We start from the raw sequence: 23,416 nt of genomic DNA on the forward strand, positions 1-23,416 counted from the left end.
ATAAAACATCCAGAAGACCAGTGGGGTGAATTTTATCTGCTAGTGAACACAATGAAGATTGATAAGCAAAAATGGGCTTCTTCCAACAGAAACCTCCTGCCAACCTGTGCACAACATTGTGCAATTGTGGAATGGCACTTGACTGGAAGTCAGGGAAACACTTGCAATCAAGTCCAGGATCTGTAACAAGTTAAATGAATCCAAAACCTTTACAGCTGAACACATAAAATTATTCATAAGACCTAATGAGGTGAGAAGCAACCAAACTTGATTTTCATCTCTCTGGGAAACCCTATATTAGCACTGTAACCTACAAGGCCCTCTTCCACTTCCAAACTCCTCTGGCATTCACTAGCCACACCCTCATTTGGCACCCAAAACTGTTAGTTACCGTTTTATAGGTAACTTCTCAACTAAGTTGTAAGCCCCTAAAGGGCATAGGCCTTGTCTCACTCCTTTCTATACATCCTAAAATTCTTAGAATTTTGCTAAGCATTTGCAGATGCTAAATAAATGTATCCTGTTTGTTTAATTGTAGATATGGTTTATATTACCACCCATTTACAATGTTGATAGTTTCATATGGTTGTGTTGATGACATTCCACTCCTTTAAATGCCAGTCAAGAGAGCAATGGAGAAAATAAGCAGCCAGATCAGGCTGTATTGACAGCCATGCAACTCATCTGATATTACCTCTCCATGCATGTATCCCTCCCAAAGAACCAAGTGCCCACTCTGTTCTAGGGCTAAGTGTTTTCTGTTCCTGTTATGCTTTGTATCAAGTCCGAAATAAGATTTGGATTCAAGTCTTAGCTATGCCAATGAGTAAGCAATTCATTTCATCTATTTGAATAGATGACCTTAGCTCCAATTATCTATGATTCTATGATTCTAACTTCAGGCCTTTACCCTCCAATATCAGAATGGCCCCTCCCTTACAGTACTAAAATTACCTATCTTCCATGATATGTTCCATCATCATCACTACACCCATGTTCAAAGGCCATTTCTGACTTCTGCTATAAGATCAACATACTCATGAAATTATTTACACTTATAAAGATAACACTGCTAAATTTCTTGTCTGATCTTTACGTCATACCTGCGTTCATTTAATAAACACATTAGGAAAGCTTCTAATATATTCCTGCTTTCAGCAGCAAAGATAAGTTATGCCTCCATTTGCAAATAAGCACCAATAATAGTAAATAAAACTAAATTATTTTTATACTGGTCACCAGAAAGGTTGTTTTCATCTTAAACAGCAGTTTAGTAGCCTTGAGAATAATCTGATCTCTCCCATTTTATAAGAAACTTATTTTTATTGTCTCATCAACATCAAATGGTATTAGGGAGTTTCACAATGACTGTGACAATAAATGGCTTAGAAAGAAAATTCAGTAACAATTTTGATAGGTTTCAGGGAATATATGAGCTAGATAAAAATACATGAGCCATACAGAGATTTGATGCAATTTAAATTAATATCTACCAGTTTTGAAAAATAAAGTTTCTCAGAACCTAATGTAGCTTTGTTCTGCAAAAAAGACTAGGCATATCACCTAAAAAGACCTGTCCCTAACCAACTAATTGTTATCCAAGTAATTAAAAAGAAAAGTGGCAATTTTACTTCTTCATACATGTTAAGCAAAACCAGCCATAATAAAATCCCTGATGAAAGGTGAGTTTTAAAAATAAAAGTGAGATGTAGATAACAGAATCCTCCAAGAAATACTTAAAAGGCTAGTTTTTCTCAGTCAAAAGCATATCAACATTTTCCTATATTTTGGATATTAACCTCAGTTACAAATATTAGATTATGAAATATAAAATATAAAAATATTTGGCTAGTGGTATAGTAAGGTTTTGTTTCATTTTTAATAGAGTGATTAGCCATTCACAAAAATCAGTCAATATTACTCTTCCATAAATTATGATAAAAATCTACAAACTCTAAAGGAAGCATTAATTGGGAAAACAAAAAAACTAAATATTTTTGTTGTAAAACTAATAAAATAAAAACCTCAGTCTAGTAGAGAATATTCATTTTGTGTTGATTAAAATTTTATATCACTGTATTAAACATAGTAATATTAAAAACTGTTACTTTAATTACCTCATTTAATCTCTACATTAACCTTACTTTTATCCCCATTTTAAAAGATATAAACTGATGCTCAGAGTGCTTAAGGAATCTTCCCAAGGTCAAAGAGACAGTAAATAGCAGAGCTGAATACAGATTATTTGACCCTGTAAACTATGTATTTAAGCACTATGCTATACTGCCTCCAGTTACTCGTAACCCCCAATAAATATTCAGCACTCCCAATAAAACACAGGGCACGATGAGTTATTGATTTCATAACTGCTACTGCAGCATTCAGATATTACTTATTTGGAAAAGTGTTCTGAATACACAATTAATTCAATCCACTAGGTAAAAGGTAAATGTTCAAGTCTCATTCAAATGGAGAAGGGGTGGAAAAGGAAAAAAAGTACAAAGTCTATATGGAACATCAATTAATAAAAAATATTATCAGGGTTGTCTTTAAACTTCACAATTACTGAAGGTCCTTATTATCCTGCTGTACTTTCAGCACTCTCAACTGCCTCTTAGAATTTGAAATTTCACTGTTGAAACAAAAGAAACATAAAATATACATGCATTCTAAAAAATTGTGTCCTTTTGCAATTTATCTTCTACATTTATTACCTGGGTCTTCTAACACTCAACTAGAAGCTAAAGAAATCCAACTGTATATATAAAATGTAAAACTGGAAATGCCAGAAAATCAACATGACCTTTCAAATATAACATTTTCCACAATCATTTACTTAATACTAGAAAAACATTTTACAGTATTTAAAGCATAATCTTTATGTGTAATACTTTCAGCAAATATAAAAGCAAATACAGAACAAAGTTAACTACATTTTTCAACCAAAACTGCAATTAATTTTAAACTACTACTTTTTCTGCAATAGTTCGTTATCTACCTATTAAAACATTCATAACCATATTAGTGTGCTCCACTTTTCAAATACAAAGCTGATGCTAATCACCACACTAGTCACCTCCTGTAACTGGCAGGGACTGCTAGTATAACAAACCCCTCCCCTGACACCAATTTCCCTATATTAGTTTGCTTGAGAACAAAAATACGTGTTGGGCAAAGAGATGAGATAAGCCTTCCCTGTAAGCCAGCAAGACGACTCTTGATTAATCCCCAATGTACCGGCCTGAACAGCATGGCTTCTAACCAACCAGACTCCTCTGGCTTCTAACCAACCAGAATCCTCAGTCAAAAATACTTTCAACAAAGATAAAAATTAGCTAGAAGGTTGTATTACCCTAAAATTAATTTTATATGAGAGCAAATGTATAGCCTTTATATTTTCTGATCCAATCACACCTTTGTTAAAAGCAAAAGATATGCAAATTAACACTAATAGGATGTTAGATGTTCCAAGAGAGAATCACACTTCAGATAAACTACTACTCAAAATTTTCTTTATTCCATAATCAAATAGCAATCTTTAAGAATATACCTTTCATTCCCCTTCGACTACTTTATTTCCAAAAGAAGCTGAACAGAAAATACTTTTCCTCACACTTTTTTCCTCACATCTCCTAGCAGGAGAGAAAAATTAGCAAAACAAATGAACTCAGAATCATTCAAAGGTGTGGACAGTGTACATCTTATAGCTTTAATACCTGAGAACTAGGAAGAAAAAGAGATCAAGGAAATAAAGTGAGCAACATCATACCTGGCTGAAAGACAAATTCTACACTTAAAACTAAGAATGGCTCTACAAAAGGATGAGTTTATGTTCTTTGCAGGGACATGGATGAAGCTGGAAACCATCATTCTGAGCAAATTATCGCAAGGACAGAAAACCAAATACCGTATGTTCTCACTCATAGGTGGGAATTGAACAATGAGAACACTTGGACACAGGATGGGGAGCATCACACACCGGGGTCTGTCGTGGCGTGGGGGGACGGGGGAGGGATAGTATTAGGAGACATACCTAATGTAAATGACCATTAATGGGTGCAGCACACCAACATGGCACATGTATACAAATGTAACAAACCTACACGTTGTGCACATGTACCCTAGAACTTAAAGTATAATAAAAAAAAAATAAGTATGGCTCCTATCGACTCTGAATTCAGTTCGTATTTCTTTAATGCAAAGAAAGAGCAAAGTTACTGAATAAGGAGATAAAAGTGTAAAACATCAACAAAGCAACTAAATTAGATATCTCACCTATCACAGGGAAAATCAGTAAGACCCAATAAATTTATATGTACATATTTACCTTTGGAATAATATGTCATCTGCTTTTTGTATTCTAGACACGTTCTATTTCACTGACTGGGAAAAATCGAAAAGGTGGCCTTTGTAGCAGAGGACAAACAGAATTCAGGCTTACTGTAACAGAGCAGCAAAACAAGGTGAGAGAAAAGCAGCTGAGGAGGGGAAGTTTACATTCAACATATATAAAAATAATGTATATTGGCTTTTTTTTTTTTCATGAGGGAAAGAAGGTAAGTGGCTACCCTAAGAATGAAGGAAAATTAAAGGATCCCTAAGAATGGTTTATACCCCAAACAAAACAAGAGTGAGACAAATTAAAGTAGAAAAAAAACCAAAACCCCAACGAAGACAAAAACCCCAATCCTCTCTCTTACATTGAGAAAAGCAGAATAAGACAACATCAGAACAAAGTATCTGCATCCAGAAGTCAGACTCTCACACACACACACACACACTCTCAGAGCAGAACAAAAGGATCACATATTTTACACTATTAAGATAAAACTAGTACAATTATATTTTTAAATATTAATTAAAAAAAAGAGAGAGAAAACAGGTTGGTCAGCTCTGCCCATAGAAGCTTCCAAAAAACTCCATAGGAGTCATCCTCATGATTGTGAGACAGAATTTCACTAGGGCTTAGATATGCATTTCCTTAATGATTAATGATGTTGAGCATCTTTTCATGCCCTTATTGGTCATTTGTATATTTTCTTTGGAGAAATGTCAATTCAAACCGTTTGCCCATGTTTTAGTCTGGTTGTTTTTTCTTGTTGAGATGTTCGGAGTTATTTGAGACGGAATCTTGCTCTGTCACCCAGCTGGAGTGCAGTGGCGCGATCTCGGCTCACTGCAACCTCTGCCTCCCAGGTTCAAGCAATTCTCCTGCCTCAGCCTCCCGAGTAGCTGGGATTACAGGCCACCATTCCCAGCTAACTTTTTGTATTTTTTGTAGAGAGAGGATTTCACCATGTTGGCCAGGCTGGTCTTGAACTCCTGAACTCAGGCGATCCACCCGCCCTAGCCTCCCAAATTATATACTGTGGATAGTAACCCCTTATCAGATACATGAACCACAGGATTCTTTTTAAATTCATTTTTCTATTCCCTGATTTCTCAGAGTTGGCTATATGTAATGCAGAAGTACATTTTGAGTTGAATATATTTCTTCCTTGTTTTTATTTTTTACCTAATACAAAATTTAAAATACTCAAAAGAGGAATACAATGGAAAATAACCTCCATCCCTGCTCTTCAGTTACCAAGTTCCAACCCCCAGAGGCATTTTCCATTTTCTTATAATTCCCCCCAGAAATAGTCAATGCATATATAAGAAAATACATTTCTTAAGTCTCCTCCAGAATAATCTATCCATCGTTCTGCATTTTCCTTTTTGACCTACTATATCCTGAAGATTATTACATTTCAGTATATATAAACTGCCTTATTTTTAACAACATAAATATTTCATTATATATACTATAATTTATTGATCTACTACCCTAAGGATGGGCATTTGTTTCCAGTCATTGCCAAGAGTATCCTTAAATACATTATTTCACACAATTACAGGATCTATAGGATACATTCTAGTAGAAAATTCAAATGCTATATATATTTCAAATTTTCCAAACTGATCTCAATGAAAATTGCACAAATCCATACTCCCATTAGCAATGATCACACTTGCCTAGGTCCCTATACCCTCAATGACACATTGTGTTTTCAAAATTTGTTTCTTTGCCAATTAGGTTTTTTAAAAAAGGCATCTCATTAAAGTTTAAATTTTGCATTTCTCTTATTATGAAATATTAATACTCTTCGTATATTTGTCCATTTTTCTATCCAATTGTTGGTCTTCTTTCCACTGAGTTGTTTCTTTACATATTTATGAAATCAGCTGTCTTCGTATAATATGAATTGCAAACATTTTTTTCCTAGTTTTTCTTTGCTTTTTCATATACTATGTTTTCTTAATTCTTAAATTTAGAAACACGGGTACTTCCACTATGTCTTTGTTCAAACTATATTCCTTGTTTTTTTGTTTTTTTGTTTTTTTTTTTTTGAGGCGGAGTCTGGCACTCTTGCCCATGCTGGAGTGCAGTGGCCCGATCTCGGCTCACTGCAAGCTCCGCCTCCTGGGTTCACGCCATTCTCCTGCCTCAGCCTCCCGAGTAGCTGGGACTACAGGCGCCCACCACCTCGCCCGGCTAGTTTTTTTTTTTTTTTGTATTTTTTAGTAGAGACGGGGTTTCACCGTGTTAGCCAGGATGGTCTCGATCTCCTGACCTCGTGATCCGCCCGTCTCGGCCTCCCAAAGTGCTGGGATTACAGGCTTGAGCCACCGCGCCCGGCCTGTATTCCTTGTTTTGAATGTTCTTCCCTTCCTTCAAAGGTCCATTCAAGTTGATGTCTCTGCTCTCTCCCTAATCACTCAATTATCACCTTGATTCAAAAATTATTTAGTTAGGGCCTACTACATTATATTTACAAATAAGTAAATCCAGTGAATTTTGTGACATAGTAACACACAGCAAGGAAAATTTATAGAGGCCTCTAAACATTTAAATTGTATCTGTAAGAAGATATGATCCAAATTTTAAAAATGAAACAAAGGCCCAGGTAACAAGAACTTATTATCTATAAATTAGTCTCATTGGGGTACAGAAGGCTAATATTGTAGTAAAAAAGAGAAAAACCTGAAGAGGCAAGCAGAGCCAGGTAGGATAGGTCTTTTAGGCCAATTTAAGTTTTTCTTAATTTTAGGGCAACTAGAAGCCACAAAACCATTTTAAGCAGCAGAATGCTGGTCAGAGAATTTTACAAAGATTACTGACTGCAATCTTGAGTTTAACCAGCACTTCAGTGAGCAGACTTGAAACTGATTCAAATATCAAATATACTCTCATTTATTCAATAAGTTAATTTTAAACCACTATGGAATAGAATGCTACAGAAAGGTGAAATAAGGTAATGTGCTGCTCTACTTCTTTGACTAAGGGCTTGGAACAATCATGGTTGCAAGGCAACTTTAAACAACCAGACAATCAGACCAACTTAAAGATGAGACCTCTAATAATAAAAAATCATAGTTGATTCTCACCACTTTATCATAAAATTCAAAATGGACAAGTATGGGCCCAAATTCATGCAATTCACTCAACGACTGTACTCTTACTTCTCCATTGTATGCTAAACAAACTGTCATACTCCCCTTTTCATCCTGCTTTTTTGGTTTTTTTATTTTTTAGTTTTTTATTTTATTTTATTTTATTTTATTTTATTTTATTTATTTATTTATTTATTCTGGAGACAGGGCCTTGTTCTGTTGCCCAGGCTACAGTGCAGTGTTGTGATTATGGTTCACTGCAGCCTCAAACTCCTGGGCTCAAGCGATTCCCGTCTCAGCCTCCCTGACTAGCTGGGACTACCCATGGGCACCACCACATCAGTCTAATTTTTTTTTTTTTTTCCTTGAGACAGGGTCTCACTGTGTTGCCCAGGCTGGTGTACAATGGCATGATCACGGCTCACTGCAACCTCTGCCTCCCAGTCTGAAACACTCCTCCCACGTCAGCCTCCCAAGGAGCTGGGACCAGAGGCACATGCCACCATGTCAAGCTAATTTTTTGTATTTTTGGTTGAGATAGGGTTTCACCATGTTGTTCACGCTGGTCTCAAACTCCTGGACTCAAGTGATCCTCCTGCCTCAGCCTCACAAAGCGCTGGGATTACAGGTGTGAGCCACTGCACCTGGCCTATCCTGCTTTCAAGAGATGAGATTAAATGTCCAGAAAGAATTCATGAAATGTTATGAACATTGAATTTCCCCACATTTAGCCTAGGTAGTGAGAAACCAGTTTCAGGGACACAATATTATCTATCTTGTCACGCAATTCAATGCTCTCAACTGACCTTCTATGTGCGTGCTACACCAAAAAAGTTCTTCCAAATACATTCAAAAAATAAAGTTTGTTTGACTGCATGCTTCTCTAGAATGCTTTTAAATTTTTCTTCTCCCCATTCTCAATACCATAAATCAGGTAACACCTAACAGGAATTGTCTGTACTCTTTCTTATTTGCTGGTGACAATTCCTTTTTGATTCTCCATGTCTACTTTAGGAGTTAGCAGCTGAACAGTCATTCTTACATCTGTTGTCACAGGATATACCACCGTTCTGTCTTTAGATACATGATACACTTTGAAGTTAACAGAAGAAAGTAAATTAGTATAAATACAAAAAGTTGATATTACAATATAATAAGCATGTCAATGGTACTAACAGGAGATGACAATTACACCTTTATTTCGAAGTAATCACCATCAACTGTTCTCAAACTCAGAAGTGTATAGTTTTTTTTTAAATTTTAATTCATTATCATGTCACCATTTTTCTCTAAGTATTTTAAACTATAGGGACATTTTGATTGAAACTAGAATTGTATTTAATATAGCACCTCCCTCAGGAATTTAATTTTACAAGGCTATTTCTATTCTCTTCCCAAGAATCTTTCCATCTAATTCTACCTTGCCCTTGTGGCTCAACCCATACAGAGACCGGTCGTAAGTGCTTTAGAATCTAGCATTTTCTTCCTACAAATAGGAAATAATGTGTCTCTGACACTACACAAAAATGTGGCAATATAATTTATGCTTTTGGAAGGAAGACTAACATCTCAAGCTGACAACTAGGTAATAAATATGATTAAGACCAAAGCACACAAGGAGAATATCCCAAAGGGTATATATACCTTTCACAAGAAGACAAAAGAAGGCTTAATCAGTGAGACATTTTCAGCAAAAAATACAGTCATTTTTTTCTCAGATGCTGCTACATAACCATCTGTTTGGCAGTGTTGACTTGTTAGCCCCAAATCATTATTTCCCTTCTTTACTATTAATCTTCAAAACAAAAAAATTTAAGTCTACGGTAGTAACCAAGTCTGACTCATTAACCGAACAATTCCTCTCTTTTCTTTATGAGTTTAAATTCACATAGGATTCTTACAAACAGCTTATAAAGTCCTCCAAAATAACCTATGAAGTATGTGTTATCTCCATTTTCCCAGAAGGAAAATGAAGTTCAGAGACAAAAAGCAACTTGTTCATGTTCGTATAGGTAATAACAGAGACAGCACCTGAATAAAGATCTTACATATCCTTTTCACTATATATCACCATGTTAACATCTGGGTATTTATATTTGAAGCCTATTTTTTAAGTTTTGATATAAGAGTTTTAACTGAATGTTTAGAGTATTGACATAATGTAGTCATATACATCAGACAGGTCTCAAAAAATCTTCTAATATGTTGTCATAATCCACATATTCAGACTACAGGATAAAATCCACATATTCAGACTACAGGATATCTCTTAAACATGAGAAATAGTAAGACTCTGGCCACATGTGGTGGCTCACACCTGTAATCCCAGCACTTTCGGAGGCCGAGGCAGGTGGATCATCTGAGGTCAGGAGTTCGAGACCAGCCTGGCCAATATAGTGAGACCCCATCTCTACCAAAAATACAAAAATTAGCCAGACATGGTAACACAGGCCTGTAATCCCAGTTACTTGGGAGGCTGAGGCATGAAAATCACTTGAACTTGGGAGGCAGAATTTGCGGTGAGCTGAGATCATGTCACAGCACTCCAGCCTGGATGACAGCGCAAGACTCCATCTCAAAAAAAAAAACGTAGTGAGACTCATAAAAAGCGCAAGCTAATTCACTTATAAACTGATTCAAACTGCCTTCACATAACAGTGCTAAATAGTTATTAACATTTAACAAAACTAAATAATAATTATTCAGTATTTAAATCTGACACTAAAAAAAACTCTTATTCAAGCAACTATTAAACAAATGCTGATCCTTTGTAAATAATCTGCAATACCAGTAAAACTAAAAATAAAGGCCAAAAAGGCTACATACTATATGATTCTAACTCTATGACATTATGGAAAAGGCAAAAACGTTGGAGACAGTGAAAAGATCAGAAGTTACCAGGGGTTAGGAGAAGGGAGGGATGAATAAGCAGAAACCAAGATTTTTAGGCAGCGAAAATACTCTGTATACTATAAGGGTATATACATGGCATTATACATTTGTCCAAACCCACTAAATGCACTGCATCAAGAATGAACCCTAATGTAAACTATGAACTTTGGGGGATAATGATGTGTCCATGTAGGTTCATCAATTGTAGCAAACGTACCATTCAGGTGTGGGATATTGATCATGCGGGAGAGGCTATGCATGTGTGAGGGCAGGGAGCAAATGGGATATCTCTGTACCTTCCATTCAAGTTTACTGTGAACCAAAAATGACCCTAAAAAAGTCTATTTTACATACGTAAGGCAAAATATCTGTGGCAATCTTAATCTTCTCCTATAAATTATTACTTCACAGGTCCTCTGTTACCTCTGTTACCTATTTAGTAGAAAGCTGTCAATCCTAACCTTCTGCACCGCTCTTATTTACATACACATTGTTCCTCACAACATCTGCTCTGCCCATTGTAGCCTGCTTATCCTCTAATGGTCATCAGTATACTGAGTCCAAAGACAGGGTAGGAGTCAGACAAGAGATGGAGAAGGCAGGTAGTGGGGCTAAGGAAGCAAAGTGGGAAGTCAGCAGATAAATCTGCAGGAGAAAATCCGCAGGAACAAGGAGAAAAGAATCCTGAGTTGATACAAATGTGATTATTAGTTTACATAATGGGAATCATATGAAACGAAATTATCCTAAAATACAAAACATGATGACATTACAAACATTTCCCTTCTTTAAAAAAAGTCTTCGCTATATACAATTACAAAACTAGAACTTGATAATGTGTTTGCAACGTGTCCTCCAGGAACAAGCAAGATGATTTTTCAAAAGTTGACTGTAAATGCTACATTTTTCAAAGGAAAGATATATAAAAGTGTGTGTGACAAAGACCTATGTCTCAGAATAAACTTGGGAAAAGGTACAAATATTAAATTTTTATGATTTATTGCCTGAAAGAAAGTTGTACACTTTTATATCCTGGGTCTTCTTAATTTAACAAGTCAAGAACATACTATGTGTTACCAAACTAAGCAGGAGTTCAATGAGATTCTGAAAGTTACACCTAACATACTATGTACTACCAAAAACATACTATGTGTTTAGAAACAAATAGTATGCTAGGTATGACTATTAGGTATGTTAGGTATGACTGTTAGAGGTGTGTGTGTGGTCACTTGCTTGCTTTGGTCATCAGTGAGGAAGCAACTAACAAACAGTCCAAATACCTGAGTCATTTATGAGAGGCCAAGGGCTCCAATGGCAAATCAGGGACCTATAAGACAGGTTCAAAGATGGTTCCGGCAGGATCCACCACCACTATCACTACCACTACCACCTTAGCAAAACACGACCTTCTTCATCTGAAGTTTCAGGGAAGCAACAAAGGCTAGAGTTCTGCCAGCCGTCCAGCTCAGTAAACACTGATTAAGCACCAGTGAAGTACAAAGCATTAGCTTAAAGGTGATAAAAGACACTGAATAGGAGGAAATATAGCCCCTTCTACCTTAAGAATTTTCCAATCAAAAATATGGTAAGACTATAGTCCAGGCAAAGTAGAGAAAATACTAAAAGAGAAATACAAAGAAGACATTCAGAGGTTTCCTCAAGGAGATGCTCTAGAATGAAACCTGAGGCTATGACTCAGATGACCAACAAGTTCATGCTATAGCCACTGCTCGTTTATAATTTTCTTCCATTCAATGTAGTACTATTACACCAGAGATGTGAGAAACTTAAGACATGCTATTTTGTTCTAGCTGATTATTAAAGGGGGAGAATTCTTGAATATAAAGTAAGATATAAGATAAAGATATAACATGATTTTAAAGAAGAAAGCAGGGAAGGATTTGGAGCAAAGTGTGTCATAATGCTAACATGGCACAAAGCAAAATAATTCAACTTCCATTCAGTTTTACTGGTCAAAAAGAATAGTATCACTTTTTTTTTTTTCTTTTTTGAGACAGACTCTCACTCTGTCATCCAGTCTGGAGTGCAGTGGCACAATCTCTGCTCACTGCAACCTCCACCTCCAGGGTTCAAGAGATCCTCCTGCCTCAGCCTCCCGAGTAGCTGGGATCACAGGCGCATATCACCACACCTGGTTAATTTTTGTATTTTTAGTAGAGACAGAGTTTCATCATGTTGGCCAGGCTGTTCTCGAACTCCTGACCTCAAGTGATCCACCCGCTCTGGCCTCCCAAAGTGCTGGGATTATAGGTGTGAGCCACCATCACTTCTATAACACATTTATATGCTGCTTTAATGGCTTACAAAGGACTCTCCCATAAATGCTTACAATGCATCTCAAAGCAATCCTATGTCAGGTAGAGACTGTTATCCTCTCAGGTAGCCTGCCCTCACAAGACAGTCCGCAATGATCCTTGCCTCATGTCCTTGTGTAATCCCCTCCCATACTGAATCAGGACTGGTCTACGGGACCAACTGAATACATCTGAAATAATGGTGTATGACTTCCACAGGTAAGGCATAAAAGGCACTGCAGCGTCCACTTCGCTGGCTTGAATCTCAGGAAAGTCATCTGCCACCTCATGAGAACAGCCCTATGGCAAGCCCATCGCGGAAAGTAACCAACCTGCCAACACCAACTGGCCAGCCATGTGAGTAAGCCACCTTGGAAGTGAATTTTCTAGCTCCAGTGATGCTCCTATAAAACTTCCACTCCTGCTGATATCTAACAGCAACCTCCAGAGACCCAAGCAAGGCCCCTCAAATCGCTGACCCACAGCAACCATGAGATAACAAACAATTATTGTTGTTTTCAGCCACTAAGTTTTTCATGTTACAAAACAACAGAGAACCCAGTTTTACATATGAGGCTCAGAGGGGTTAATTTTCCAACTGTCATACAGGAATGAGTAGAGAAAACAGATCTGCAACCCAGTCTTTAGGTTTTAGGTTCAAGAAGGTTCAAACAATACCACCTTCTTCTCAACTAAAATAAGGTATAATACTGTAAGGATGATCATTCCTATGTGATTATATGACTGACGCTAGTATGTCAGGCTTCCTACAGTACACAGACACAGTATATGTCCCTGTATTCTTAACAAATATAATGCGAATCTACAAAATAAGTGAATTTGTGGTACTCCATTGCGCTCTGTGGAGTTCTATTTTCTGGAAAATTGCTATTTTTAATGTGCATATCTTGAAAATAAACACAACACATTTAGAGAATTTTAATACTAAAATATTACTGACACTGAGATTACACACTTAACAATCTTAATTACAATAAGCATTTGTGTAATTTTAAACAATTAGAATATGTCAGACAGGAAATGCTCAACTGCCGTTTCTTTAAGGTTCTGCTTTTTGGCTTTAGGTCTTCAACCTCGTAGCATTACACAAATGTAGTAAAATGTATCATCAAAATGCTCCTGATGGTAAAATATTAAATCAAAATCCATGAAGTAGTTACCATCTTACAGAACAAGGTAGCCCGCTCTTAAGCCTGTCCACTTCTAGAGAAGGTCAAAAGAACATTTTATTGTTATAATCACATCTGCATATAATGTCCCTTCACACAAATCTCGTCTTTTGAGCCATATAACTTTGCAAAACAGGTAGGCAGGACAGGTATACTACCATCCCATTTTTCAATGATGGCCTTAGAGAAGTCTGAGTAACTTAACTAAGGATACATAACTATTAAAAGGAATTGCAAGAATCTAATCTACAAGTTTTTGGCACCAAATCCCAGCCTTTTCTTCTAAACCATGTTTCAGCCCAGTGGTGCTCCACCCTGACTGCCATGAGGACACCTAAGATGCTTTGAAAATATCACTGCCTGGACCTCATCCCCCAGATACTTGATTTAATTGCACTGGTTTGTGTCAGCTGTCTAATATATAATAAACCAGCGTTGGTAAATTCACAGAAAGTTTATACCACAGGGAGAAAATGCTGATATGTCTATATGTAAACTGAAACATATTAACCCCCTAAGAACTTCCTCAAAGACAAAAATATCTTGCAATAAAATCATAAAGAACAAGAAAGGGGAGAGGAGAAACCCAAGCCCCTTCTGCTGCTATCATGGGGCCATTAAGGAATATTTTATTCCCCTAATCTCACTCCCTGAACCTCACCATGCCACACCTCAAGATATAGCTCAGGTATCACCTTCTGTGAGTCCTTCAGGATCACAAAAATAATGAAGTCCATTTTTTTGCGTCTATCTTACCTTGAACTCTAACTCTATCATAGTACATATTGTCCCTCAAAGCATTGCTTTATTTATATATTTATTTTTATTTATTTTTTTATTTTTTTATTTTTTTTGAGATGGAATCTTGCTCTGTCACCCAGGCTGGAGTGCAGTAGCACATTCTCGGCTCACTGTAACCTCTGCCTCCTGGGTCCAAGTGATTCTCCTGCCTCAGCCTCCTGGGTAGCTAGGATTACAGGTACGTGTAACCACACCTGGCTAATTTTTGTATTTTCAGTAGAGACAGGGTTTTGCCATGTTGACCAGGCTAGTTCCGAACTCCTGACCTCTGGTGATCCACCCACCTCAGCCTCTCAAAGTGCTAGTATTACAGGGGTGAGCCACCGTGCCCAGATTGCTTTATTTATATATCCATTTCTCTCACTGCCCTGAGGGTTCCTTAACCCATTTATGCCAGAGATTGCAAATTTTTTTTGTGAAAAATCAGGCCTTGGTGATGACCTTGAGAAGTAGGATATAAATAACTCTCACTAGCTTAGCGTTCCAATAATGGAGCACTCTCCACATGGTAAGAACACACACATCTGTTTCTCCAGCCTTTGCAACCTCTTGTGATGTTCCAGGATCCTATATCCAACTGCCTTCTAGACATCTCACACTTGCCAATGATATGCCCTGCAAGCATGTTAAACACAGGTCCAAAGTTGAACTCATTCTCTTCTCCCTCATACCTTCTTCCTCTTCTCTTTTCCCACTCACTACCCAGAAACCTATGAAGCATTCTAACATTCTCACTCTCCCATATCTTTTACATTCAAACAGTCACAAAGACCAGCAAATTCTCCCTCATCTAACTTTTCCTAAACATTCTCACTTCTCTATTCCCACTACTTCCACCCTTATCTAAGCTTTCAACCTCTCTTATCGATACTAATGCACTGTCCTTGAAAGCTTCCAATCTTGCCATGTCCCCACACCCAACCCCACTCCACCTTCAATCTACCCTGCACACTGCTTTCAGTGATCTTCCATGACACTCACAATTCTTCAGTGGCTGACTACTACACATGGCATAGGAAGTGTACCCTGAACTGGCTATCCAGTTTCATCTCCTTTCACTCCTGACCTTGTCCTTCACACTCTAATATAACTTACCTACATATAGCGCCCAGTACACACTATGTTCTCGTAATGCCACACAACTACTCAGGCTGTTGGCTTTACCTAGAAATGCTTTCTACTGCTTATCAACATGTCCGCTCCTACTCAGTTTTCAAGTCTCAGCTCAAACACAACCACTACTAAAACCCTTCCCTGGTATTGCAGGCAGAGATCAAGAGCTCTTGTTAGATTTCATTTGCACTTGTACCTACCTCTGTTATAGCAAATAGCATACTGTATTTGAACTACTGGTCAAGATATCTGTAGTCCTATTAGACTATAAGATCCTTGGTCAAAGACAACTACTTTTCATCTTTATATCCTCCTCACTAGTTCAATTCACAGTCACTAGTTCCGTGTACATTACTAGTTCAATGCAGATATATAATAAAAAAGGAGAGGAGAGGTTAATGAATAAGGTATGGGCCAATGAAAGAACAAGAAAATCAACTGGACTTTGAGTATAGAAAAACAAATACCAGATCTTAAGAAAGTACAGGCATCTGTAGTACAGACATCTGTTACTGTAGTACAGACATCCATTACTAAGTCCTAACCATTAAAAAAAATAGAAAAATATGGTTATTCAGGTAGTATGAAGATGACAAAAAAAAAAACTTGTTATTGGACTAAGTAGACATCAAGAAGGTAAAAGTTTCCAGTGGAACAGTTGACAAAGATCAACAGAGAAGCCAGAGAAAAAGATGGTTGTTTCTAGGAACCAAGTAATTCATTGACCTAAATTCATGGACTGATCAAGACTGCCACCTTTCTCTCAGTTGGCAACCCCTCTCCTGTGTCATTATTCTGCATCATCCTTTCTGAGTCCCCACTACCAAATCCCCAATGCCATGGGTAGTTTCCCTCCAGTGGAGCCACAGGTCCAGGCCAATGGCTTAATCCGGATGCAAGGACAGGGGGTGGAAGGGTATCTTTGTTCTTATGTCTAGGACTTTGAGGAAAAATGAAACAACTATTTACTGAGAATTTATTTTATGACAGATACTGTGCTACATTATACTCACTGACTGAATTTCACAGTAATCATGAGTAATTGTCCCATTTACACATGAGGAATTTACGTCCAAGGTCAACAGCTAAGCAAGGACAGGGCCCGCCTGAAAACCTAAGAATGACAACCTCCAGAGCTTTTTCTATACCCTCACTACCTCAAAATGGCGGGAGACGTGGTCCAACCATTCTAGGTTGGCACTCAGAAGACATTTGCCTCCAAAACACTATTACATATGTCGATTAGAGTCTACAGTACCACTAATATATAATAGGCTCACAATAAGTTTAAAAAGCTTTCCTTACTACCATGTGAAAGTAAGTACCATATTTCCTGGGGTCCGGACCTGGAAATCTAAATGCTATTTATTCCTATCAGTACACTGTTCACTTTACAAACAATAGACTTGAAAATGAGCTTGTGGAATACAATGGGTTCTTAAGTAAGGCTTTGCTTTAAGAATATTTTCTTGCTTCCACAAAAAATATAAAAGCCACCAAGGATAGAATGATTTTGCCTTGTTAACTTGTAAGAACAATGACACTAGAAGAAACCTGTGGGAAATATGCTTATCTGACCAGGTGCTCATTTTTGGTGGGCTGTCATTTGAGTAAAACATCATACTAAACCCCACAGACCATAGCTTACGATAGAAATGTCACAAACTATAGCAGTACAGTTGATATGCCTATAATCTACTGACAAAACGTACTCCTCAGTAAAGTAAAACCAGATGTCTGGTGTGAAATCAGATGTCTGTGAACTTGTCTTTCTCAGTTTTCAGAGCAGTATTAGATACGCTGAATACTCAGCTAAGCTGTATATTAAATCCACAACTTGGCAAAATCATGACAGTTTGGACATGAAGCATCAGCATTTTTATTGTAATTCTTATAAACCAAAGACATTTCTGAAATAGAAATCCTAAGTTTAAGTACTCAGCTAAATACAGTAGTATGTCTTTCTCACTTTAAGAACACTGTCAGGGCTTTTTAAACACATTATAGAAATTCTTTCCCTTCATTTTTCAAGCTGACACACTTTATCCAGGGCTGTGGAATGATCTGATAAGGTCACATCAGGTGTCAGTCCCTGTCCCAGAAATTCTAGGATCAGATACACCAGGTGATCCCCTGTGAAAAGCAAATCCCAGGGAGGCTTAACAGCTACAGGAAAGTTAGGTACTACATGGCTTTCCACAATCAAAGGGAAGATCATAGGAAAGTAATGGGTGACCACATAGAAAAACAGGGAGGGAAATTTAAAAGTACTTACGTGCCAGGCACTGTTTTTTCACACATTCTTTTATATATACTCTTTGTTCTGTTTTGATGGATAAGAAATCATGCAGCAGGGAAGTTTTAATGGCCCAAAGTGACACAGCTAATAAAATAAGAGCCAGAAATCAAACTTATGTCCAAAAGACTATAAAAGTCATGCTACTTCTACATGAAAGTTTCGGGTGGAGTGAAGAGGGGTGGTAAATAGCCACGAAGAAGGAGAAAAAGGAAGAAATTTATAATTTTACCAAATAACAGTGAAATAGATATATATATATAAACATGTATCATGTCCCACATATGTTCCATATATAATACATAGTTAAGATGTATGCATTTTTAACATATACTTAAGTTGCATATTTAAGTATGTGTATATATGAAACAAAAAGCTGAAGAAATAAATATCAAATTGTTAAATGGTCATCTGAGAGTAGGCTCATAGGAAACTCACATTTTGCCTTTTACATCCCTCCCAGATTTAATTCTAAATAACTTTTTTTGACTTTATATTACTCTTATAACCAGAAAAAGCCAAAGAACTATTCTAGTTTAGATTTTTTAAATGCGGCTAAATGCACAGAAACCCACGCAAGTTAATGGTCTACTTTCGTATTTGTTTTTCTAAGTACATCATCATTTACACTCTCCATGATTCCTAATATTAGGTCCTTCTTATGGAACAACTACAAAAGTTATCCTCATCTAATTATTATACTTGTACACTGGAAAACGACTGTAACATTATTCAGTATAGGACACAAATCGCCAAGGTCAGTCATCCTTGTAAGTTTATTACTGAAAGTACTAGAAAGGTGTAATAATAATTATATTCTTCACAACACTGTACAGACCTGCAAACCACTATGATGAGTAGTAGAGGGAAAGTCTTGTACATTAACATGTAACGATTCAGAAAATCCACAGAACTGGTGGAAGGCCTGCCCCAAAACAGCCATCTCCAATACGATCTCATCATTCTCACCATCCTACTTTTATCGAAGTGCTGATAAAAGTGCTCAGCACATGGTAAAAAAGAGAGAATTAGCTATTGAATCAATGAAGGAACCCATTATCAATAAACAATCACTTCCTGGTTTTCCATAAAGTGAATTATGTGGTCACCTATCACTTGAGCACAAACAGGCACGTTCAGGATACAGGCAGCCAGTATCAGAACAGGCAGCCGATCACAGAGGGCAATTCTACTTATCCTGTGTAAGAATCCAAGAATGTGGTTTACTACATTCCTGCTTGTATCTAATCTGAATTTCAACTAATTTAAAACAGTTATTTATATGTGACATACAGGATGCATAAGGAGTTCCCAACCTTGTGAGAGGAGGTGTGTTTCATTTCATCATACAGGGGAGAGGGAAGCAGTGTATTAAAGAAGTGACAGAAAAGTCCCACAGAAGAACCAATGAAATAAACCACACTGAAAATCACAGTAGGCCTCAGAAGACTTCAGTGTCCTTTTTGGCAACTTTTCAAAAGTGAATGGAATGCTTGCAAGGAGGTACCAAGAGTGAAAGTCCAGAGAAAAAGGCCCAGCCTGGTCATCTCTCTCCCCTCAAAACATCTTCTTCTGTAAGCTTGAGAGAAAATTCCAAAGAACTTCAACATTAGTAACCTTGTTACTAACTTTACGCCTCAGGGTCCTAAAGGATTTTTTCAGGAGTCCCCTTTTAAAATGTAAACATCCCTAGAGGGGGTTACTGTTCATTATCAAACAGGACCTGGATTCTTTAGTGCTACGGTCTCAGGGATTAGTCAAAGCTGGCTAGTAAGATAGGGGCCGGAGACAGACAACTAGAGAGGACCACTGTTGCAAGGTAAAAACAGGTAAAGGGGAAGAGCAGTTTTCTGTCGGGTCAAGCGGCTAAAAGGGATCCATATGCCCAAGCTGTTAAACTCCCAGGCAACTTTATAGACTGTGTGAGCCTGAAAACAGCCCGGGGCTTGGGGCCTGTGACTTTGAAGGTGGGTCCTCCAGTTCCCGATGAAAAGGTAGAATCTGGGCCCATGTTCCCCAGGAGTAGTTCTGGATCTAGCCCTTCTCTCTCTCGCTCTCAGGACAGTCCTAGCTCCTTCCACCCCTGACCATTCCTTACTTACCCTTTCTCCCGCTCTTCCTCGGTGAGAAGGGGTAAGTGGTTATTTTGTGCCCTCGCCCAATTTGGCCAAAACCCTAAAAGTAAAAAACGACAGACAGACACGTGCTTTAAAATCCTGTTGTTCAAGCCTGAGGCTCTCCCACCACCTGCCAAACACTTCCAGGCAGAAGGCAGCGCGTCCCCACAGCGCTCCCTCAGGGCCAGGGCCGGGGACCGGACTAGTGCCCTTTGTGAGGAATGGGAGAGGGCGCGTTCTGGGGGCTCGGCGGGGAGGAGTGGGCCGGCTCCATGCCAGGTGTGCCGCCTCTGGCGCCGGTTTCCCACCTTAGTTAGCTAGTGGCACCAGGAAGAGGACTAGGCAGGGGTGGCCGCCGCACGCGCCTCACATAAACACGCGCACGCACACATGCTAGCGATCACGCAGGACTCGCGGCCGCGCACCCCTCCGCCCCAGCAACGCTCGCCCCACCGGGGCCGGGGCCGACTCCCAGGGAAGGGTCCCCAGCCCAGGAGACCACCAAGGGTCGGCGGCTGCGCGCCTGCCCACCCCCGCCAGCCTCACAGCCCCCCGCCCGCCGCCGGACGCCGGGCGCCCGCCCTCCGCACCCGCTGCGCAGCTCAGCCCAGGGGAAGTCCCCGCGCAGACCCCGCCCTCCGCCGGCGGCAAGCTCCGCCCCGCTCCTCCGGCGCGCGGTGGCCTTCCGAAGCTCCGCCCCCGGTGGAGAACTGGTCTCTGGACCGCCCGCCCAGGTCGGGCTCAAAATGCGGCGTGGATCTAAAAAGATCAGAAACGACACTAATTCAGCAAGGAATTATTGAGCACTTGCTCTAACCTCAGTAACATACTAACGGGGGAGAGGAAAGTAAAGAGCTGAAAAGTCTGTGAAACTGTGTTTTCAGCTCCTCCTCTTGTTTTGTAAGTCAGGAAAGAGAGAATCCTCACAGTTGCTTAAGTACAGGGCAGCAGTGGCAAAGCACCTCACGAACGATCTTTGGGCAACTCCTCATCGCATTTTTTCCTACTCAGGTGCACTCAGGAAACTATTCAGTTTTGCTGCCTCCAGGTAAACCAAAGTGAGTAATACAGGACAGGCGGTTTACTTGAGAGAAACTGGAATTTCATACTGAAGCTTTTGCCCTCAAATGGGTCAAACTCCTTTTTTTTTTTTTTTTTTTTTTTTGAGACGGAATCTTGCTCTGTCGCCCAGGCTGGAGTGCAGTGGCGCGATCTCGGCTCCGCCTTCCGGGTTCACGCCATTCTCCTGCCTCAGCCTCCTAGTAGCTGGGACTACAGGCCCCCGCCACCACGCCCAGCTATTTGGGTTTTTGTTTGTTTGTTTATTTGTTTGTTTTTTGTATTTTTAGTAAAGACGAGGTTTCACTGTGTTAGCCAAGATGGTCTTGATCTCATGACTTCGTGATCTGCCCGCCTCGGCCTCACAAAGTTCTGGGATTACATGCGTGAGCCACCTCGCCTGGCCAAATGGTACAAACTCTTAACTGGGTTATTACAACCTACAAAGAAACCTTCTTATCCATGTTATTAATTATCCTAATTCAATGTGGCTTCAAATGTTGATGAAAGTACCCAAATCATGGTGCTCCAACAAGCTGGATGCCAACCAGGTACTCGTAAGTACTTGCAATTACAGGTGCGATATTTTCATTCCTTATCATCCCAAGATGCCCTTCCTTCATGTGAAGCAGCTGGAAAGATTAGCTACCAGATTCCCTATGATTGAGGAATTGATAAATAGAAAGGGAAGACCGAAACCAACCGAATTTTCCGATCGAAGTGAAACTTGAGAAACTTGCATGTATTTTACCTGAGTTCCTTTCTCAGGAGATACACTGTCAGACCTCCCAGATAGTGTCAAGGAACTGAAACTTTCCAGAACACTACATCTGGACAATGAGGTACATCTGCTGCCTGTTCACAAACTCCTCTTCCTTACCCCGCCATAATTCCCTGCTATAGAAAGTCCTAACTTTAGTCTCCCTAAGACAGGTTTGAGACTGGTCTCCCTGCCAGCATCACCTGCATTAAAGCCTGTCTTCCCTGGCAATACTCGTTGTCTCAGGGATTGGTTTTCTTTGCTAGGAGCAACCCAACCTAGGCTGAAGCCCAGGCATTCAGCAGCAGTGGCACCTAGAAGTACTGAACAGACATAAAATACTTTTTTTCTCCTTTTCTTACTCCTCCAGTTATATCTTCATTATTTCTGTCTCTGTTCTCCTTCTAGATGCTGCCAAACTACTCTGTGCACTTTCAGATCACTTAATACTAATGTAAATAACAGACATTCTGGCATTCTTGGTTCAAAATTTATTCTAAAGGTTTAAGAATCTACTCAGAGTCTTAAATGATCTGATAACTAAAATTCCAAGAGTCTCCTGAAGCGAGCAAAATTGCTCTCCTGTGAAAGGGATATGTGCCAGTTTTTCTTACTTGCCAGAGAAATAATTACTGTAAGGTAAGCTCTTCTCTGCCAGTGCTTAAGGACTTAATTGCAAAAGCACTTAGGTGAGGGGACCACCCTCATCAAATAGCAGTCAAGAACTATTTGGTACCATGACCCCAAATTAAATGGAGCTCCTGGTCACTAGGAACTGACAGTCTGGGATGGAATGTAGGTGAATAAAGAACAAATACAGGTGTTTATGGCCTTTATTGTATTGGGAAGTAAATAAACATACAAAAAGAGTTGCTAGGTCTGGCCTGATTTTGTCAAGAAGATTCATCAAGTGTACTTAAAAAGAAGCTAATATCTGGAAGAGGCAGACCTATGGTGTATTAGTCAGGGTTCCCTAGAGGGACAGAACTAATAGGAGAGATATATAAATATAAAGGGGAGTTTACTAAGCATTAACTTACACAATGACAAAGCCCCACAGTAGGCTGTCTGCAAGCTTGAGGAGCAAGACAGCCAGTCCGAGTCTCAAAATTGAAGAACTTTGAGTCCGATGTTTGAGGGCAGTAAGTGTCCAGCACACGAGAGAGCTGTAGGCTGGGAGACTAGGCCAGTCTCTCCTTTTCATGTTTTTCTGCCTTCTTTATATTCACTGGCAGCTGATTAGATGGTGCCCACCCAATTAAGGGTGGGTCTGCCTTTCCCAGTCCACTGACTCAAATGTTAATCTCCTTGGCCACACCCTCACAGACACACCCAGGATCAATACTTTGTATCCTTCAATACAATCAAGCTGACACTCAGTATTAACCATCACATATGGAGAGAGTAAAAAGATCAGTGATTGCCAGAGATCAGAGAGG

The 23,416-nt window shown here is 39.1% G+C and overlaps 1 protein-coding gene across 12 annotated transcripts in view; it reads right to left on the reverse strand.

Moving 5' to 3' along the window:
* Positions 1–20,791, reverse strand: part of IMMP2L (inner mitochondrial membrane peptidase subunit 2) — an 872,645-nt gene extending 851,854 nt beyond the window's left edge. For 6 of the 12 annotated variants that reach the window (XM_045387477.3, XM_005550543.5, XM_065542471.2 and 3 more), the window contains exons 1-2: positions 20,749–20,791; positions 20,144–20,216 (exon numbers count right to left, since the gene is read on the reverse strand). The gene's annotated coding sequence lies outside the window, so the exon portion shown is untranslated. Of the gene's footprint in view, positions 1–18,020; positions 18,129–20,143; positions 20,217–20,466 lie in introns of all 12 variants that reach the window. The other 6 variants (XM_074035821.1, XM_074035819.1, XM_065542468.1 and 3 more) reach the window with 3 other exon arrangements.
* Between the last annotated feature and the right edge of the window lie 2,625 nt (positions 20,792–23,416).

The sequence above is a fragment of the Macaca fascicularis genome, chromosome 3, assembly GCF_037993035.2.
Source record: "Macaca fascicularis isolate 582-1 chromosome 3, T2T-MFA8v1.1".
Lineage (NCBI taxonomy): Eukaryota > Metazoa > Chordata > Mammalia > Primates > Cercopithecidae > Macaca > Macaca fascicularis.